This window comes from Lepisosteus platostomus, chromosome 22, assembly GCF_059453375.1.
Source record: "Lepisosteus platostomus isolate fLepPlt1 chromosome 22, fLepPlt1.hap1, whole genome shotgun sequence".
Classification (NCBI taxonomy): domain Eukaryota; kingdom Metazoa; phylum Chordata; class Actinopteri; order Semionotiformes; family Lepisosteidae; genus Lepisosteus; species Lepisosteus platostomus.
In genome coordinates, this window is record NC_142632.1 from 9,297,558 (window position 1) to 9,317,296 (window position 19,739).

The following is a 19,739-nucleotide window of genomic DNA, read 5'->3' on the forward strand; positions in this document are numbered from 1 at the left end:
TGGGCCCCCTACTCGATTAAAGGTACACAGTGAGCGAATGAAATGCAAGGACATATACGGATTCCGTCATAGACACGAGCCCGTAAGGGCAGAGATAGGCTTTCCCAGCTGGCGTTCCAACTGGACTTGCTGGAAGTCGTACAGCAGTCAGAGCCACGCCGGGCACCTGGTCAGGCAGTGCTAATCTGAGCTGCAGCTGAGAGGCTGAGGGGGTCGCTTGGCACTGTGACACAGCCTTGCAGTTGTGTGATGTGGGTCTCGTTCATTCAGCACGGCCAGCCCTAGGCCTGCAGGCGTCACAGGGCTTCCTCACTCATCAGCTTGGCCACATTGCCATGCAGTGTCAGGCATGGGCAGCACAACTCCAATCACTGCCTTCATTTTTACAAGTGGATCTTTAATGAGGAAATAGTCCTGTTTCTAAGATGGCTTGGCGTGAGCTGATTTTAATGAACATTGTGCCAAACACAGGATGTGCGATTCTTTGCTGTTTCCAGGAGAATAAATAAAAACACAACTTTTATAACTTCTTCGCTGTGTACTGTACAGTACAGCATGTTGTGGGCTGGATCAGGGTTGCTATGAGACACATTTTCTTTAATACTGATGCGTACAGTATATACATTTTATCTGTACCTGAGGCAACTGCAGTTGTGTCAAATGTATGGGGAATGATGATGTAAGTCTGTGGCACAAACAGCTAGAAATGAAAGCTTTGTACTGCGAATGTAGCCCAGGCATTCATTCCGCAGACCTCTTCACTGTTTATGGCGTAGAGAATTTGTGTAATATCAGCGGCAAAGTGGCAAATCACAGGGTTCTGCTGCATGGAAGGATTTAGGTCTGGAAAAGCACAGATAAAGCATTCGACTTCTGATCGTTTAAGCAGGCTATAACATTTGACTGTTGAAAACATCAGAGGAATTAATAGTGTGGGCTTTTATTCTTATTTCATGGTGCTTTAGAGCTGCACCTCGTAGGTCAATTGACTTTTCTGTGTTCTTAAAGAGCCTTGAGGAGGTTGTAACGAGGATGGAAAAGGCTCTCACACGACTGTTGTTTTAATAAAAATACTTACGGGCGTTAGAGCGCATCCTTTATGGGCGTTTTTGTAAAGGCTTTTAAACAGGAAAAAAAAGGAATATATGGACAGCTTCAGCAGGAGGGTGCAGTTAGTCACTGTCAGGCGTGAGAGACAGAGGGGACCGGCGTAGTGCGTTCCAAGAGGAGCAGGAGTAGGCCCGTGACCACGCTCTGTTCTCAGTCCTGAAGCCACAGCTGGGGCCGCCAGCGCTCTGTGTTCTGCGCTAATGTTTCCTGACACACGTCGCGTGGGACAGATTGCACGGAAATGAGTTGGGAAGGTGTATGGGTGCCGGTAGGTTCAGGGTTTTTCAAGGCACTGGGAGAGGTCTGCCAACAGTAACTTTTGAAATGATTTCCTTTAAATCCTTTCACGCTGTTTTTTTTTCTCCTCTTTAATCATATCGCGTTTAAAGAAAGTGGCATCCTTAGTTTTTTCCTTTGTCAGTATTTGCTTTTGTCTCATCCTGGACTGCTTGGTCTTTAGTCAGTGAGGAAGGCATAAGAATACTATATGATGTATGTCAAGTGATCTCTTTTCCCATCCCAAAACTAATGCTGCACTGATAAAGGCTGTTTAACTTGTGATGTATTTCTCCAGTGCAGGTTAAAAACAATGAAATTCATACATTAGAGCACACAGACCTCACATTCTGACCGCCGAAAGTGCTGGTGAGAACTCAACATTGAAGTGGGCAAGAGAAAAAGATCTGATACCTTAGTTTTTCACCAATTAAACATCCGAAAAGCGGCTGTTTGATGCAACAAAAGACATGCAGAAAAAATAACCCATTTGCTTGTCCAGCTAGATTTAAATATTTTTTTTCTTGTCTTGTTTTGTCGTTTGGTTTTGATCTGTGTAGCAGAGAAGATTTCAGTGTTTCCCTCTCAGTCTCATGTCGCCTGGTTGCAATGTGTCATTAATGCACACTCAAACAGGAAACCCACATAGCAGCACACAGCATCCCTCCATGGCAATTACATCTGTGTATAATGCCCAGTTAATCATGTGTAAATTTATACACGTATGCATACACATTCACATGCATGATCATGTGCTTGCATCCACAACATCATTTATAATTTTCCTGCATTGCCAGCATTGCTACTATGCAATATCAACAAGTCCTGTTCTACCCAAAATAGAGGAGTCAACATTTAGACATATACTGTATATATTCTGATAAATGTCTTCACGTATCACTTACCAAGCTTTAAAAAAAAAACGGAGGCAGGGTTTGAAATTCAGCTGGGATCCATTCGGCTGTGCAGAGGCTGCCCTGTACACCAGCGCTTGGGCAGTGAAGTCTGTGAAAACAACAGTGTTGCCAAAGCCCACCGAACGGAGACTGGAAACAAGCCCTCTGCTGAATGTTTGCTTTGTATGTTTTCGGTGTGCTTGTTCGACCAAGCAGGCCTGTTTCGGCCAGGCACAGAGAGCAGGCTCTAAGTGCTGTGGCATTTCCCTCCCTCTGCACTGCAACACTGTCATAACTCTTTTAGTACCTACCTGCTAAAAGGGCTGCGTGGCTGCTAATGTACTTTTGTTTGTATTGAGTAGGAGAGTAATGAGTGTGAATGGTAATGAATGGTTTTCAATCTTACAAGGTTAAGATGCATGGCTGAATGTGTTCTTCAGAGTGCCTTGGCTCCCTACCATCATTAGACTCAGGTTCCCTTCCGTTTTTCCATTGCACCTCTTGTAGTAAAAGAAGCTGCTGTGGTGGAAAGCAAGAAGATTAAGCACTTACAATTCAGTCCAGCTCAGACCTCAGCAAGCCATAGGCTGTCAGTACTGTCCAGGAGCCAAACACCGTGTCTCCCAGCCACTGTTCAGAATTCCTTGTGCTTTGGCAACAGGAGTCAATGACCTCTATTACACATCGGCAGTAGAGCTTTTATTCTATGATATAGAAATTGTTTTCTTTCCCCTCTTTTTCCAGTTGATTTCCTGTTAAGCAATCTGTCACGTTTTCTGGACAGGGCTTATTTTTCTGCAGTCACTGCAAGCTTATTTTGCTCTAATCCCTCCTCTGTCCCCCTCTTCTCTCTCCGCCTGTCCTTCTGTCTCTGTCTCGTGGGCTCAGAGCCATTTGCCAGCGCTCTGCCAGTTCCTGAAGAGGCAGAATGGCCTATTGGGAACATAACGTTGAGGTGTCTGATTCACAGACGATGCAGAGTCATGACTAATGATCACTGCTTACAGCCATCTTACTGTATGAGGCTTTACTGTATGTCTCCTTTCTTAGCTGAAGTAGAGGGTCTTTATTCATTCTTTTTCCTCAGTTCTTCATCTTTTTATCCCATTTTATATGCATGCCAATGTCTGGATCAACTGTAGAAAACTGACATGGGCACCAATGAATTATTTGTTAATTTAAGTGGATTAATCGTACTTCTGTGTGCTTCATACCAGAGTATTAGAAACTTCTTTTTACTGTTCTGTACAAAGCTGGTTTTCTGCAGCTTTTTTCCTAGACAGAGAATAATATAGATGCTATTAGAACTTTTTGCTGGCAGAACAACAGATAGCGATGTCATTCTTATTAGAACAAATGGTCTTGCTTGTAGGTCTTATAAATGACTATTCAGAGTTAAAGTAGACTGCTCTGTAAAAGATCTATAATACATTTTGGTAGTTTAAGATATACTTGGAATAGTCAAAATCCATACTGTGCTTGTGACAGCACTGCAAAGTAATTACAAGTAATCATTTACATTTTCATCAACAGAACCGCTGTGATCACTGTAAATCCTTACAGCTTTCGGGCGAAGGAGAAAAATAAGCACACAACGTGGTGCTTAACCCGTCTGACCCTTTAGGCATACTTTTCTGCAATTAATTATTTTTCCACTGCCTTGTTAATTGCTCTCACTGGAGAAGAAAAAACAAACAGGAAAGCGAATGACTCATTGGCTGGTGGTGTCTTGTGTGGACGGCACCCTTGAAGAGTAGTTTTTTTCTGTCTTTGTCGAGGGGCTGCTTCAGCCCTCTGTTTCCTGACTCATCCTGCCAAGAGTTTCCAGTTCTCTGTTGCTGGGATCTGTCCAGCTGAGCCGAGTTCGAAGCCTGCCTGGGCTCTTGCCCAAGCTCCAATCCTAAATGCCTCTTCACTGAGTTCTATACATCTATACTGTATACTGTACAGATTAGCAGAAAATAACTTCTGATGAGGCTGTGTCAGTAATGGCCCTTCTCACAAGAACTCTCCTTCTGAATTGTGGCGTAATGCATAGTCTTCAGTGATATTTTCTCTAGGAGAGGGAATTGATTTCTACAGTAGGTAATGTACATTCCATTAAGGCAAATATTTTCCTTACAAGTGGAAAGGTAAGCTTTGGCCCACTGTGTCCTGACTCTTAATATTTGTCCATTCTCAAACACTGAGCTCTGGTATTTACATTTCCGTGTGTTTTCTGCTTTATATAATGCCCCATGGTGGTGCAACTGGCTAGGAAATCAAAAATGCATGTGTTTATTGCTTGTTTATTAAAAGAAAATGAATGCAAAATGGCAGTTTGATTTCATCTTTCAGTTCAATATTAAAGATGTTGTTTTTTTCCTTCTGTCATATGAAATTCAGACTGATGATGAAGGAATTATCAATTCTGTGATCAGAGTGCAGTAAATTTGCTCAGTAGTTATTGCAGTTTTCCTTGGTTTTATGCTTTTTGCAATGGGATTTCTTTGCTTTTCTACAGGTAATATTATGCCTTACTATACCTTTGTGTACTTTATCATGCTTTTATTGTAATATCGCTGTGCTGTATTACAATATTGTGTTTTGACATGCTAAGCTGTTACAGGGGAATCAGTCATGCACGGAAAGTTAATTCTTGTGATTGGAAGAAAGGGGTTTGGGTTAACTCTCCACATGCGGAACCAAAGGGTCAGATGTACAACTGTGTGAAAGTGCCAAAAACAAAGATTTAATTTTCTTCTCGTCACTTACATTGACAAACACCTGCCAGCAGACACGTCCTTCCCTGGGCTCAGTCTACCCAAAATAATTCCTTTCTCGTCTGGGAGAAGGACGAGCGCGTCTGAGTGGCTGCATTCCATCCAACGCCCGCCTCGCGTGACAGGAGGAGCTGTCTGGTCTTGACAGGTTCTCACATCCAGTGGCAATCACGAGAGACGGCCCAGTAGCGCCCGCAATTACCCACATGGTCTCCATCCCCTGGGTTTTCACTCTGCTGTTCCTGCTCACGGCTCTGATAACCCGTCTTCCTCCATTATCTCTGGGAGGAAAGGGCGAAAGTCGAATTTGAATTCTCTTTTTTGTCTGCTGCTGGCCTGATCTCTGCAGTTTTCTGGGTATCGCCACCAGCATCAGGAGCTTGACACAGGCGAGGGTGGAACTGTGAAACTGTGAAGTGCTCCCGTGGAAACCAGGTGTGGACCCACCAGGGTGTCCTGTGGTCATAGGAGGGAATTGCAGAGAGTTGGTGGTCATAAGTATTTGAGGACTTGACTTCTGATTGTACTGCAGTGCCGACTAATTCACAGGTACTGATTGGCTTGGGCCTATTACATTTATATGTTGTGTAGTTCAAGTACTTTGCCCCTTAAAAACCTGACGTTGCAGTAAATTTGGTCAGTCGGAGTGAGAAAATTTGCAGCTATGTCATTTCCCAGTTTGACTCCCGGACTCCTACAAAATCACTTTAATTTGTGTGCCACAACTATTCAGTACAACAGCAATTATAGCATTTCCCAGGGACTCCAAGCTTTTGGTTTCATACGCAATCTAGTGCTGATAAGTGCAAATAGTAATTTGTCAGCATCCAGCAATGCTGAGGCTGTTTTTCCCCTGGCCCACTGGAATATTTCACTTTCTGTGGTCCACTCAGTGGTTCACAGACCTGAAATGGGCTTCAATAAGTCATCATCGTGGCCACAGCTCCATCAACCCCCTGCAGCCCAGTGGAACTGTATAAATCACAGAACAAGTAGAGGGTAATATCACATCACAAAATGGAGAGAGAGAGAGAGCAATCACGCAGCATTACATCTGAAATTTCAGTTGAGCCTCCTTGTTTCTGCTTTTCGTCCTGGAATTAACCTCTGCTGGTTCCTTTGCAGACAGCCAGCCTGCCTGCACACTGGCGCTGATCCCTCTGTATAAACTATCACATACCGGATACCTACAAAGAGCACCTGTTCTACTGAGACACGTATGCACACCGCCGCCCTGCCACCCTTTCAGTTCTTGGTCAGTGGATTTTTGCATCTTTTCTGTGTCGGTGTGTGACAACGTGGTCGCAGCGTCCTGAGATAGAGTTACCGGGGGGGGGAGGGGGGCGAGACTGTTCATCCCAGGGGGACAGAAGACAGAATCTTACAAAGGATTACAAGGTTTCTGAACTTGTTTTCCCTGTCTACTCAAGGTTTGAAAAACTCTGGTCTTTACCTGTCAGCCTTTAATGTAGAGGCTGACAGGGGGTTTGCAGTGGGTGCAGCACAGTGGCTCTTACAGCTGTCACATATACGTCTGTATTCATCTGAGCTGCACATAAAGCTGACATGGTCTCTGTACACACCATTTAATCGGGAGTGTAATGGAAACCCCCCAAGGGCTTGGGACCCTATTACGGCTAGGGCTTCCTTCCATTGTTCTGCAGGAGATAAGGTCAGGTCCTTAATAGCTTTAGCTGCCTTGATACGTGCCTGTGTATTGAGTTTCAACCATCTCCTGCTGGAGGGAAGTCAGGCTGAGCATTGATTTCTGGGGTTTAGCTTGCAAGATTTTTTTTCCTTGCGTCTCGCCGGTTCTGAGCGTTTGAGATAGAGGATGCTCAGGAAAACCCAGGGGAATAATCCTAAGCACTGTCTGGAGTACTGTTCTTACTGATCCTAAATCTTTGCACAGTGATCATGTCACAGGGAGCGAATTTGGGAAGCCCCCTTTATTATTTATTTATCAGTACTGGACTAATTGAAGTGCACGGTGCTCTGAATGAATTAAATTATTAACTAGCCAATTATTTTTCCATGCAGTTCAACATCAGGTCACAAAGCTCAAATGAAAACAAAACATTTTCAGCCATTAATCATTTACAAGGTGTCAGTAAATATTTTTAAGGAAATATAGTATAAGGTTTTTCTAGATGGTGATAAACTAAAATGTACAGATTTTTCAGTGTTGGAAACATGTTATCTTATACCTTAGCAGGCATCATTTGTGAATAGAGGAGGCATAAATAAATGCACATACACACATTTTTCTCCTCGAGGTATTTTTCTCCATCTTCTCTTGTTCACATCCATTAAGGATACCTCTATTCTTCTGGAGTTTCTTTGGATCGGCAGCAGTGGAATAGCTTCGTTCAGTGCCTAGTAACAGCAGAACAAAGCTTTTGTGCACAGAGGACCGTTTCTTTAGTCAGCGGCACACACACACACAATAACGCCATAGTCGCTAGCGGCCTGGAGCAAGAGAGACCATGGGGAACGCCAGGCATGAGAATAAGCACAGCAAAAATAACAGTGTGTGTCGTTTTTTTAATTAAAAACCCACTGTGTAATTGCCTAGCAAAGGCAGAGCCTAATAATGTGGTGGTGCGCTTACTTGGTTAGGAAACCACTGTGTTTGTGATTTGTTAACCATCTAATCATTTCAGTCCTTGAAGATTTCACTGTGCTGGTTCTTGAATAAAGACGTTTACTATCGTGGTGCTGTGTAAACACAAATGGTCATAAATAACCTGCATTATTGACATGATTGTGGAGGTGTTTTCTCACACCTGATATACAGTACGTACTTGTGTGGGTAGACTCGTTTGTGTGCCCATAATCAAGTGTCGGAGAACCAGCGTCATGTCTCTGCCGAGCAATCTTCGTGTTTTAATAAAGTAGCATGTACTTCTCAGTGGAATCTCAGGGTGGTACTATAGTAGAGTGTGGTTCACTGTAGTGTAGTTTATCTCTGTGCGTCAAGTACGTTTTCCCCATAACACTGTAACAATTACAGCCTTTAAACTCAGTGGCTTTTCTGCTCTAAAGATAATGCATATTGGCAGAAATCATTGGGCCAGTGTTGCCTTCTCAGCTTCTGAATTACCTGGCAGTCTATCTACAGCCATATTGATTAACCCCATAGGCAAACTATAAATGGGCCTCCTCTCCCTGTGCTTCTTTAGGGGGCATCATGCCTCCCCTGAAGAAGTTAGGCTCTTAAGCTTGGGCTGTGTGTTTTTTTTTCCACTGGCTGTTGTCTCAACATCCAGCGGGAGCTGTTGTTGCCTCATAAACATTTACGAGGCAATTGACCAATTAAAAACAATGTATTAATACAATGATACAGTTCAGTTAGTAAAATATGGTAATTCTGTTTAAAAATCCTGATCTTTCTGTAAGTTGTCTAGAAGGACAGCCTTATTCAGACACTGTGCTGTGTGTGATTTCTGGGGTGCTTTATTAACACAACAAATATTACATACTTAATTTGTAGTGTCTGCTTTTTAACAACTTTTTACAACAATTTTAACAACTGCTGAATGGTTATAAGTGACAGCAGGACATGGGTAAGAGTTTACATCAAGGGCTACAAATAAATCCTACATAACCTGCATTAAAATGTTCGGAGAGAGGAGCAGCAATCTGGCTGGAACTGATCTCTGCTGAAGAATTACTGAGTTTTTATTAACAAGGCTTTGATTGTGCTTGTGCAGAGTGCTTTATTATTGAGCAGTGGAGCATTATGTGCTTGTTATACACTTATAAAATATCATTTCCAACCCCCAACCCCAACATCTAAGAGCAGATCTGGAGCTGAATGATGGATTTTTTCAAGCATGGTATATGTTCCCAAATCTGCATCAAAACATCAGGAAAGGAGATGGATTTTTCCCATTTCAGGTTATAAGAATCAAAGTATTGGCATTTTTCTCCCCTCAGGACAGAAAGATCGAATTCCCAAAAGCGCTGCACTCAGAAACACAGATGAAAAAAAAAAAATTAGGAAAGCCTTCTGCTCTTCCCTGTGGGTTTTTGTGCTGAGCTGTGGTGGAGAGCAGAGTAGATTAATTACCATTTTCAGAAGCAGGGGACAGGACACTTTCCCTGTTCCAAAGCACTTTTTGATCTTGTTGCCTCCAGCCTTGAGAGCTGAAAATAGCCAGGGAGCCCTGACTCTGACAGACCCGCTGCAGCTCTGCAGTAACTGATGGACCTCGGCTCTGATTACTCCTCCAGCTCCTGCTAATGAATGCTAAGCATCTCCGTGGCAGCCAGCCTGTGAGTGATGGAAGAGAGATGGGATTTTCTGGGATTTTGTGGGATTGATAGAATAATGCAGTCAGGTCAGTTTTTTTATTTTTTTGGAGTCTGGGTTGGGGGGGGAGGAGGCTGTGGAAGACATAGAAATAAAAAAAAAACACGTGTGCACAGTTATTAGCTCTCCTTTCAAAGCCAGATTAGATTTTGTTTTGTTTTTTAAATTCCAGTCTCCGTTTCAGAGTTAAGAGGCATTAGAGAGGTGGGCGCTGAGTTGGACCTCTGTCAAGGGCTTTTACTTAACAACACATTTGCAGCGCATTGTCATGAGCTGTGGATTCCGGGGTTAACGCAGCAGGCCTGTTATCTCAAGAGCAGGCGCAGCTGGAGAGTAAAGAGCTCGTGGTCCCGGCTCTGCACTTTCCTGCCCCCTGACATCGAGACCTCGCTGGCCTGGCAGTGGCTCAGGAGTAAAAGCCTCCTGCTGCTGTGCAGTGTTTTTATCCCCCTGATCAAGGTCATGGTCCGGTTGTTGAGTTGATCCCAGTATCCGTGCACGCTTGGAAAAAGTGCATTACATCTCACAGATGGCTTGAAGCCTCTGAGTCTTTCTTGTAATAACATGAAAAAACTAAAGGATGACAGCCACATCCCTCTCTCTCTGCAGCATTCTAGTCCGTATCACATCTTCAATATCAATATCTTATTTTCCAGCTCTAAATAACATGGTTATAATCCATGTAAAATGGTCCATGTGTCAAGTGGGATAATTCTTTCTGTGATGTGTGAATTCAGCTACATTTTCATCAAGAACACACACATACATATCTTTTTTTTTTCTGGGATTCTTCCCATAAAATGAAGTCAGTGGCCTGTGACAGTAAAATGGGAGCTTCCTGCATCTTTACGCCAGTCTGATGGAGTGGCAGGCTTGCTCCTCTCCACGGCACAGCGTTTCAGAGCAGCTCGGAAGAGAACAGCGGGGAACGGTACCGCGTCCTCTAGCAGGTCGGGGGGAGACCCCCGCGAGGGAAGGGGCCCCTTCCCTGCGGTATTGCACCAAAGAGAGGCCGTTGAGGAGGGCACGTCAGAGGGCGGACACGAGAGCTTCGGGCGCAGGTAATCCAGCTGGAATTGTTCGGTGGCGCCCTGGTGGCGAGTGGCAGAAGGAGAAAGTGGCCTGCCTCACAAAATACCCACGTGAACACGGCGCCCGGAAAAGGGGAGCTTCGCCCTCTTCCGTTGCTCTCAGGGATGCAGGGCGCCGCCCAGATGTTCAGATTGCTTGTGTTAGAGAGAATACAGCCGCCTGGGCCTCTGCCGCAGGGTGACGGACCCCAGGCAGGCTCCACTCCCCCCTCGGCGGCCGCGTTCCATTGGAAAAGGCGCCGGTGAACTGGATGTTTTGTCCTTGCAGTTATCGCCGTTTTCCTCCCCTAGGGCTTCTGCAGAGGCACTGTGAACAAACAGACACAAAATATCAACCCCCGCAGGCACGTGCACTGCTCCTCCCTGGGACCTTGTAGAGGTTGGAGTCAACAGTCTGTTGCCATGAGCGGTCAAGGGCCTGGTGGCCACTCACTAAAAGCAGCATAGGACAGCAGGGAATATTCCCTTCCATGTAAGCGCATAATGTCAGGCTCTCCACCAGCAATACTAACATATTGCTAACGTAAAAGCCATGGAAAAACAGAAAACTGCTATGGTTCTTTCAGAGCCCCCCAGTTTGTTGTGTAGCTATTTGTTTCCAGTGAAACGGCTGCTTGTAAATAAAGAAAATTGAAATAATTAAATAATTTAGCTTTTTTTTTTTTTAAATCACATTAGTTCTGTATCTGAGCAGATGGTGTCCCCAGGTGGGCTACCTGCGAGTGATGGTGAGTCAGGCACACAGGTCAAGGGTCAGGGAGATTGACTTCTGTTGTTTTAATCTTCAGAAACCCATTTCTGAATATGTGAACTAGCACAGCTGTTATACGTGGATCAGGAGGGATCTTCAGCTTTAACTTGAAGTAGAAATTGGAGCATTCTTCCACGGTTACATTTACTATCCCAGCAGAGCATGTGTTTTTTCCTTAATATGTTTTTTGCGTCATGCTGCAGTTTCAGTCATGTTAAACTTGACAAACGGGCTCTTTGCTGCTGTTCTATTTACAAAGCACTTATTTGACTGTTAACAGACTGAAGATTTTAAACATTCCAAGTTTCCATTCTACAAAAATCCGGTTTGCAGCAAAAACATCCCTGTATGTTTGCGAGCAAGAGTGAGACTGTCCTTGGCTCTTCTCTTTAAAGAGCTCTCTGGCGCCCCTTCTCTTTCTGCCCTGCCTGGCTCTCCGCTGAGAAATCACCCCGGGTTATTAAACCGTCAATTAAAGGCGGATTTCCTGCACATTGTCAATGGGTAACGATTTCCACCAGGCGGAGGGCTGTTCGGAGCTGCAGAGTGTTTGAGTGCATCGTACAGTGGGAATGTCCAGCCAAGCATTAGACAGCAATTTAATCATTATTACTGCAGTACTTGGGGTCTCTCTGGAGAGGGTGCAGAACAACTGTGGAAGAGAAGCAACATAACGAGTCTGACACAGATCACTGGGGACCTGTTACATTCCACTTAATGAATTCAGATGAAATGTTAATGTTAAAGTAACAAGCCTGGGCAGTGCTGCTACAGTAGGAGAGTTTGTTTCCAGAACAACATCCTTTCCAAGGTAGGCTGTGGATATATAGCGCAGGACACTCCATGCAATGCAATGATCCGGCAATTCGAAATCTCCCTTCCTGGCAAGAGGAACGCCGTGCCGTTATGTTCCCGTCAACTGGTGATACGATGCAATCTGTGCGTTGAAGAATAGTGCAGCAAGAAGAAATACAGTGTGACACCTCTTGGATATTGGCTTCTGATTAACTTGGCTATAGTGCTGTGGCAGGGAGCCACATTATCAAGTTCAAATGTGTAATCACACTCGCTGATGTTCGAGATCTTTAATAGCTAATGAAGGCTGGCTAAAGTCGCCATCTCTGGGGAAAGAGCTGCTGATAAACTGAATCTGTTCAGTTAAATAGTCACATATCAAACAAGCATATTTGTAATAATTATTTTGTTGACGTTTTCCGTAACTTACTTCACCAAATGTACCCCCCACTTCTCGCAATATCTACTGCCTATAAATTAAAATGTTTTGACAGTAATAACAATCGTGCCAGATGTGTAGGCAGCTGGAACGGCAGCTGTTAATGAGAATAAACCTGAAAACATTTTGAGACGTCCGTTCAGGTCTTGTTGGCTTAGAGAAGACAGCGGAATGCTTAACTTAGCTTTCTCTTCATGGCCCACAGCATCTCTCTTGGGTTTGTACAAGAGTTAAAGAGTACCTGTAAATCCTACTGATTAGCAAGGCTAGTAATAGGGGGTCTGTTGAGTGTTGATCTCAATGTTGCTGTTACAGAACATTTGTTTCACTTAGAAGCCTTGAGGTCATCCAGAATCAGTATAGATAGGCTGTATTTAAGGGAAACCTTGAGATCCTTCTCTCTCAGGATGGATAAAGGGAAATGGGCAACACGGCCAAGATAAAGAATATAATTAATAAAACAGTTTTCTTTTTCTCTTCTGATGCCTAGCGGCCTTTTCTTTAAAACGTGTGCTCCAGAATAATGGAAAGAAAAAAAAATAGGTCTCTTCAGAGAGTTTTGTTTTTTTCTGTAAAGTGCTTTGCAAAAAAGGGTTTTAAAGATGAGGTAAAAGGTGTGACATTTCCTCAGCTATTCTTCTTCTGTGTTAATAAAAGATTCTAATAAGAAGGCGACCTTTTCACAGCGGATTTGTAAATGTCAAAAATCGTCAAGTTTCTGTCTTCCATTTCAATCCAGCCCCCCCCCCCCCCCGGAAGCTGCTGCCCCTCTCTTTCACAAGGACTTGGTCAATCTAAACAAATACATTTCTTTTCGCAAACTTCTGACCTGATGGAACATTGGACTGTACATGTCAGTCTTTTATGATGTCAAATATTTTTTTTTCTGTTGATTCATTATCGAATCAAAGAGAAAAGTTACCTTTTACTAACTGACTAAAAGATAAGGAGACTTGGTCCGTGATGATACTGTTGCTGTGCTGGATCATTTTGCAATGTGCGCACTTTTAACATTTTAATAAAGCTCTTTACTTAAAGAGTGGAGACAGAATTATAGGTGGGACGTAACATAAAGGCAGGTTTCAAAGAAGGAAAGTGGTATCCTTCACAAAAACGTAAGTACAAATAAAAGTTTGTATTTGCTTCGACTCCAAGGGTATCCACCCCTGTGTTCTTTTCCGTTCTGACGAAGGAGGGAATATCAGCATTCCTTGCACGAGTGCTTCAGATGTGGCTCTGATTAATTATGCAGTGGGCTGGCTTTGATATGTGGGAAGCTGCGGCTTCATGCGGCGTCTCCGGAGGGTTAGAAACTGGGGGAGACTTCAGGTCCTGTGCATCAGAGAGAGTGGTGCAGCCTCATGGCTCTGTGCACTCAAACTTGTCGCCAGCAGTCTCCTCGACACTGCAAAACATGGCTGAGACCAGCTCTCCGCTGGCACTCCAGAGCCACCTGGGCTGCTGTGGATCTTATCTCCATTTTAGCGTCCTTATCTACTCATGGATGAGGCAGGAGTTTGACGGTTCGATTTTAGGGGTTGGCGTAGGGCTGCACTCCAGAGTGCTCATGGGCAATGCTGGTGATGTCAGCTTGAATCCCAGGCTTCACACCTGAAATGGCATTTTCTGAACGGTTCCCTGGAAAGCCCCGGGCTGCCTCTCCCAGGCTGCTCAGTCGGAAGCGGGAGCAGGTAGAAAGAGGCTGGAAGAGGACCTCCACCACGAGAGCGAAATTGCCTCTGTGGCGTATTTGATCGCTTGCGCGTCTCCAAGGCGCTGACAGTGGATGACCCACAGAGTCCTGGATTGAAGCGAGTCGGTGGCAGGAAAGGGAATCTGATGATTAAAGTGAAGCTCTCGGGACTGCTGAAGGTTTGTGAAACGTGTGCATCCTGCGATGACAACACCCCGCCATGTTCTTGGTGCCTTTTCCCCCCGTGTTTACTTCCCAGCTCGGATCTTCCTGCTCTCCCGGATCTCCCAGATCTCCTTCTGCTGGCGCCTGTTGAATAACACAAGCAGGACACTGTGCAGACGGGGGGGGGGGTGGGCTTTTCTTCCAGTTTTCCCGAGGCCAACCGCTATGCCGTTCAGAGGCTGCGAGTCATTAACGAGGAGCCCCCTGTTCCTGCAGCGCTTGCTGTGCTGTACAAAAGTGAAGAGGTGGCAGGAGACTGTGAATCTGCTAGAAGCACTTCTCCCCCCCACGTGTTGTAAAGACTGCACAAGGAGCTCAAACTCCTCTTTTCTTAATCGGCCAATTTTTACAGTGCCCCTTAATGCATTAAGGCAAAACTCTCTAGTGGTGTTTCTCAGCAGGTCCCCAGCCAGGAACTAAAGACCTCATAGAGAGCATGAGGTATAAAAAAACAGACCGTCATTCCCTCTCCTGTTTATTCACTATACCGACATACTGTAGCTGTGATTCCTGGAGTGCGGTGCTCTCATCAGCATCAGTTCTTGTGTGGGCTGACGCCCTGCTTGCTCTCACCTGGCAGCGGGGTAAAAAAAAGACAGAATCCCTTTTCCAGCCGTCACCTGCTCTGAAATTCAAGCTCAGTTCGGCCCCTGTGACTCCGCTTTTGTGATCTCCGCTTGTGGGCAGTCTTGGCGTGGGCTCTGGTAGAATACAGGGCATGGAGGCTGAGCTGGGCACGGGTGTGTTCAGCTCAGGGGCCAGACACCCGGACAGGGATGTGCTCCTGAACACTGTGCACTGTACCTGTATTGTGGATCAACTGGGGCCTGAAGTGCCATCTATTCAAAAGCACTCCTGAAAAAGCCAAAATATATTTAAATGTTTTTAGAGTCACTCCAAGCTTCGCCTGACAGAGTGTGGTGCAGACTTCTGAGCTCGCTGCCCACAGCTTGTGTTGGTTTTCGGTTTTTGGCAGGGTTTCAGCTCCTCTAGCCTCCCTGATCAGAAAAGAAGTGAGGTGCCCGGACCTGTTTGAAAAATAATTTTCATTCACTCCATGTGAGAACAGAGAAGGGAATTGCATTTCCATTGCTGCCTAGAGCTTGCGTTCAATTTCGTCAGCTTTAGAGCAAAGATAGGCAAAGCACCTGTGCTCAGATGTGAACTAAAGGGAGACTCAGAGCAGACTTTTACCTGCAGGCAAGCTGAGAAAAGATCAGAGAGGGCACAGGAGAAATCTATGGAAATGCTTTTTAAATATCAAGCCAGTGCCTATATATGTCTAGAGAGAGGAAAGCATAAGAGCTACAGTGCATCTGTGCATCTAGTGCATCTAGGCATTGCATCTATATATTACATGTATTAAGCAAAGTATATCACTGATGAAAGGGAAATAGTTTCATTGCAGGATACATTTCAAACCTCCATTCTGTTGCGGCAGACAATTTATAGTTTTGGACATAAGAGCTCTTTGTTAACTGTTTTTTAGTTTAATTCCACTTCTCGAATGCTGCTTTTGGGAAGAATCTGTTTACCTCTTACCTTCGAGCAGGGCATCAGAAAATCTGCTCCCACACTTACTTCTGGAGCGATGTCGGGCTCCTTCAGAGCGGAAAGAACAGAAAGTAGATTTCAGCTCTGAAAGGGAGATTTCTAGCATGAATCTAATGCAGGTGCTCCTGGAGTACTGGTACAGTAGCAGCTGCACAGGGGCAGAGAGTTTGTTTTCTCACGGCATTTGTTCGTGTTTCTCGATGTAATTTATCTGAGAGCGTTTTCAGGCTGTCTTTGATTCTTTGTGCCCTGCTCGGCAGCTAGAGGAGATTTGGATAGCAACAAATGGAGACAAAAACGCCATGGAGACCAACTGCCCACGCAGAACGAGTGAGAATTAAAGAGCACAGAGCAGAGATGTGTTCAGCAAGAGACGAGCTGCTGTACGTAATGTTTTGTACTGAGTGCCCTGTGAGCTGGGTGAGCTTTGTGTTTAGCAGCCTCTTAGGACGTGTCTGTGAAAGGAGAGGAGTGATGATCACTCTTATGACACTTATGTTTAAACAAAAGCATTAATATCCTTTTAAATTCTCAATAGGTTCTATGATCATGTTTTAATTCAGCCTCAGCAACACGCATTTTTAAATCTCCAGCCCTGGTCTTGGGGATCTCCAGTCTATTCATAAGGGATTTTGAGTGTGATACGCTGGTCAGTGTTAGAGATCTAGTAAAGAAAATCGGATCTAAAACGATGGATTCTAAGACATCACTCCTGGTGTGTTGAGTTTTGTGTGTGTGTAGTTTCTGTATTTTGTATTTTAAGTTTATTGATTTTTAATTCCTTCCCCAACAAACAGTCTGTGACAAATTAAAGGATCCATACCTCCCTTGGTAATCACTCTTGTATGTGAAGCTTACACTGTGTAAGTACAGGGAACAGTCATATTAAGGAAAGAAGAATACATTTTTGAAATGACAATAAGGCCAGCACAAGCTGAAAGTAGATAAAATAAAATACAGTAGTGAAAATTAAGCCTTAAACTTTGCCATGCTAGAAGATGGTTTTTTTTGCTTTATGCTATTTATTCGTGTATTATTCATAAAACTGTGCATGTATAATTAACTGATGTCTTGAAAGAAAAGTCAAGAGAAGGCTGGAAAAAGTGATTTCCCTTGGCTACACACCAATGGTGCGCCGCGCCTGTCGCGGTGAATCGGCGTGGCGGGAGTGGGCAGGCGTGGCGGTCACTGGGCGCGCGGAGGGAGAGGATGCCAAGCGTCTCTACCGTCCAGGCAGACAGCAGGTCTGTTTGCACTCTTTTCAGTAGCTGCTGTACCTAGACCGCGGAATGAGAGGGCTCTTTGTGCGCTTGGGCAACTGTGAGCGGTCAGTCACAATGAGCGTCTCTGCAGCATGATGAATAGCGAGCATCAGAGTCCGATTATGTCATCTCAGCTGTTTTAATAGGAAAAAACACAGCACGCAAATTAATGGGGAAGAGCTTCAGAGCTTAGAGCCAAACCTTTGATTCTTGCTCCTTCTTTTTTTTTTTTTAAAGATGATGTTATAAATAGCTTTTATGCTCTGGACTTGGCACACCAACACAGACAAAACGCCTTTCAGAAGACTGACAAAGAGAGTAAAAAACCAGAATGTACTGAGCTCTGAACTGTGTAATCACTGGGTTTTAATTCCTCATTTCATAATGGTTGTGACATTTTTTAATTCTTATTTATATTGATTCCTAGAGTCTTCCTATTCCAGGCTCTCTCTGTGGTCCTGTCAGAGAGACAGCAACTGGTGTTTTTTATTGAGTGCACAAAAAATGCATGAGAAGTAAATGTCCCTTCGTGTGGCACTCCTCACTAAATCAGTCATGAGCCGATGTGTACAGCACAGAGAGCACCCCTGAAACTTCAATATCGGACTTACCTTTTCTCTGTTTATCATTCAGTGTGCCTGGGTTTATATATTGATATCTACAGTATTTATTACGTTGAAGATTTGTCTGCCGTTGGTCCTCTCTGTCGGTCTGTATTCATTTTATTTTGTGCTGGAGAAGCTGTTAGTAATTAAATATTTCCAAAGAAGATAAATGCTTTCATCTTTTAAAATGCAAAAATAGATCAATAGTATGGTCACAACTGTAAGAATAAAACTGTGTTATGTTTTATTGTGGCTGAAGCCTGAAGGATTTTTAAACTCCAGCTGAAGCCTTCAGTACCTTGTCTAGAGAGTACCAGTGGGTGATGCAGTATTTTCAGAATCTGTACAGTTGCTTTGTTTTCTTGTCTTAAATAGCTTAAATTGCTGCCTTGTTCCCTGACTGATAATATCATGCCTGCACTGTGGTGAGACGATTCTAGCACGGGTGTTAATTAGCTTGTGATGGCGTTATTGTCTCCTGGGTTGCTCTTGGGCTGAGTTTGGCTGTGACCCAGGACCGGTCTGCTCTGCACTCAAGCTCCATCTGAGCGGCCTGACTTTAGCGCTGGTCCATGGCCCGTCTCTGTGCCCTGGAGCCAGTATTGGAGAATTGCTCATCCCTTCTAAAATGCCCGGTGGGCCAGCTCCAGCTCGCCCCCTGCTGGTCTACACTGTCATGACATCTGCCCTCAAGAGGCTCCTGTGAAAACGTGTCTTGTGAAATTAAATTTCAAATTAATTCCAAGAGAAGGAGCATCACAGAGACATGTAATGTGCACTATACAGATGCACAAAAGTCCCCCTTTTTTGTTTTGCTGGAAAGAATGGCTATTGCATCATTTGGGGGTACAATTCGCTGTCTAGGAAGGTGGTCCTTTTTTCTTAAGTAAACAGGAGCGAGTAATTCTGGTCTGAAGCGGTTCTTGAAAAGTGTCATTACCGTGGATCAGCTTGAGGTGCCGTGCTCCTGCGTCAGAAACAGCCTTCCCCCTGCCTCCTCGACAGATCCACTCCACGGGACAGTCTGTGCCAGCGGGGCTCTTATTTTTTTGATGCTCTTTGAAGACCGCGGCCAGCTGTGCCCAAGAGTGAGACTTTTATCTGGTAAACCTACAAGTGCGCTCCCTGTAATGAGGCCAGAGCTGGAAGCCCATTCTTAGCCATCGGGCTTCATCTCCGCTCGCTGGGGCTGACGTCTCCAGCCAGCGCGGGGAGACGGCGAGGACCTGGGGCGACTCTTAATGACAGGCGTTGGGCTGCGGCCGCAACGCAGCCTTCATATCCCCATCTCTCTGGCTCTTCGGCTCCAGGGCGAGGAGAAGCGTTTTCGCCTGTCGTTAAACCCAGCACGGATATTAAACTCGTGGATCATCTTAACAGTTTCAGTTCCAAGTAGCTTTTGCCTTTCCAGCCACGGACGCTGGGATTTTGTTAGCTTCAGAATGACGGGCGGCAGAATTTCGATTTTAAATGCTTTACAGAGCTGAGCTGAGGAGACATGAGATTTTATTATTTTGCCGTAAACTTTGTGGGATTGCATTTCTCCTGTTAGGGAAAATGACATCCAGTAATTATATGAGACTGTCAGCTTTGCGCGGTGGAAAAGCAGAGGGATTGAAAATAAGCGAATCCCCTCGGCTCAAGATTCAGATTTTCGAGGCTGAGGGGATTGATGGGACAGTACAGGAGCTGCGGTATGCTGGAACAGCAGTTGTTTTAGTGATTTGATTGTAAAATGAAAAATTGAAATTATGCGACGCAGTGGAATTCTCTGATCTCTCTCACGAAACGTACTGTAGCCTGTCGGTTAACGAGCCAGGAGTGGGCTCTGCTCCTCCCGAGACGTCCAGATGTGGGCTTTTCAGGAACCCTTCCCGCAGGCTTAATAAGTTCAGTTCAATTATTAATGACTGTGGGATCTGCTCAGGGGTTGAATCAGTTTAATTAAATTATTAAGATGTTGAT

General features: G+C 44.6%; 1 long non-coding RNA gene across 3 annotated transcripts in view; it reads left to right on the plus strand.

Annotated features, from left to right (window-relative positions):
- Positions 1-19,739, plus strand: part of LOC148643398 (uncharacterized) — a 227,296-nt gene that overhangs the window by 110,486 nt on the left and 97,071 nt on the right. The gene's annotated exons all lie outside the window — the stretch shown is intronic.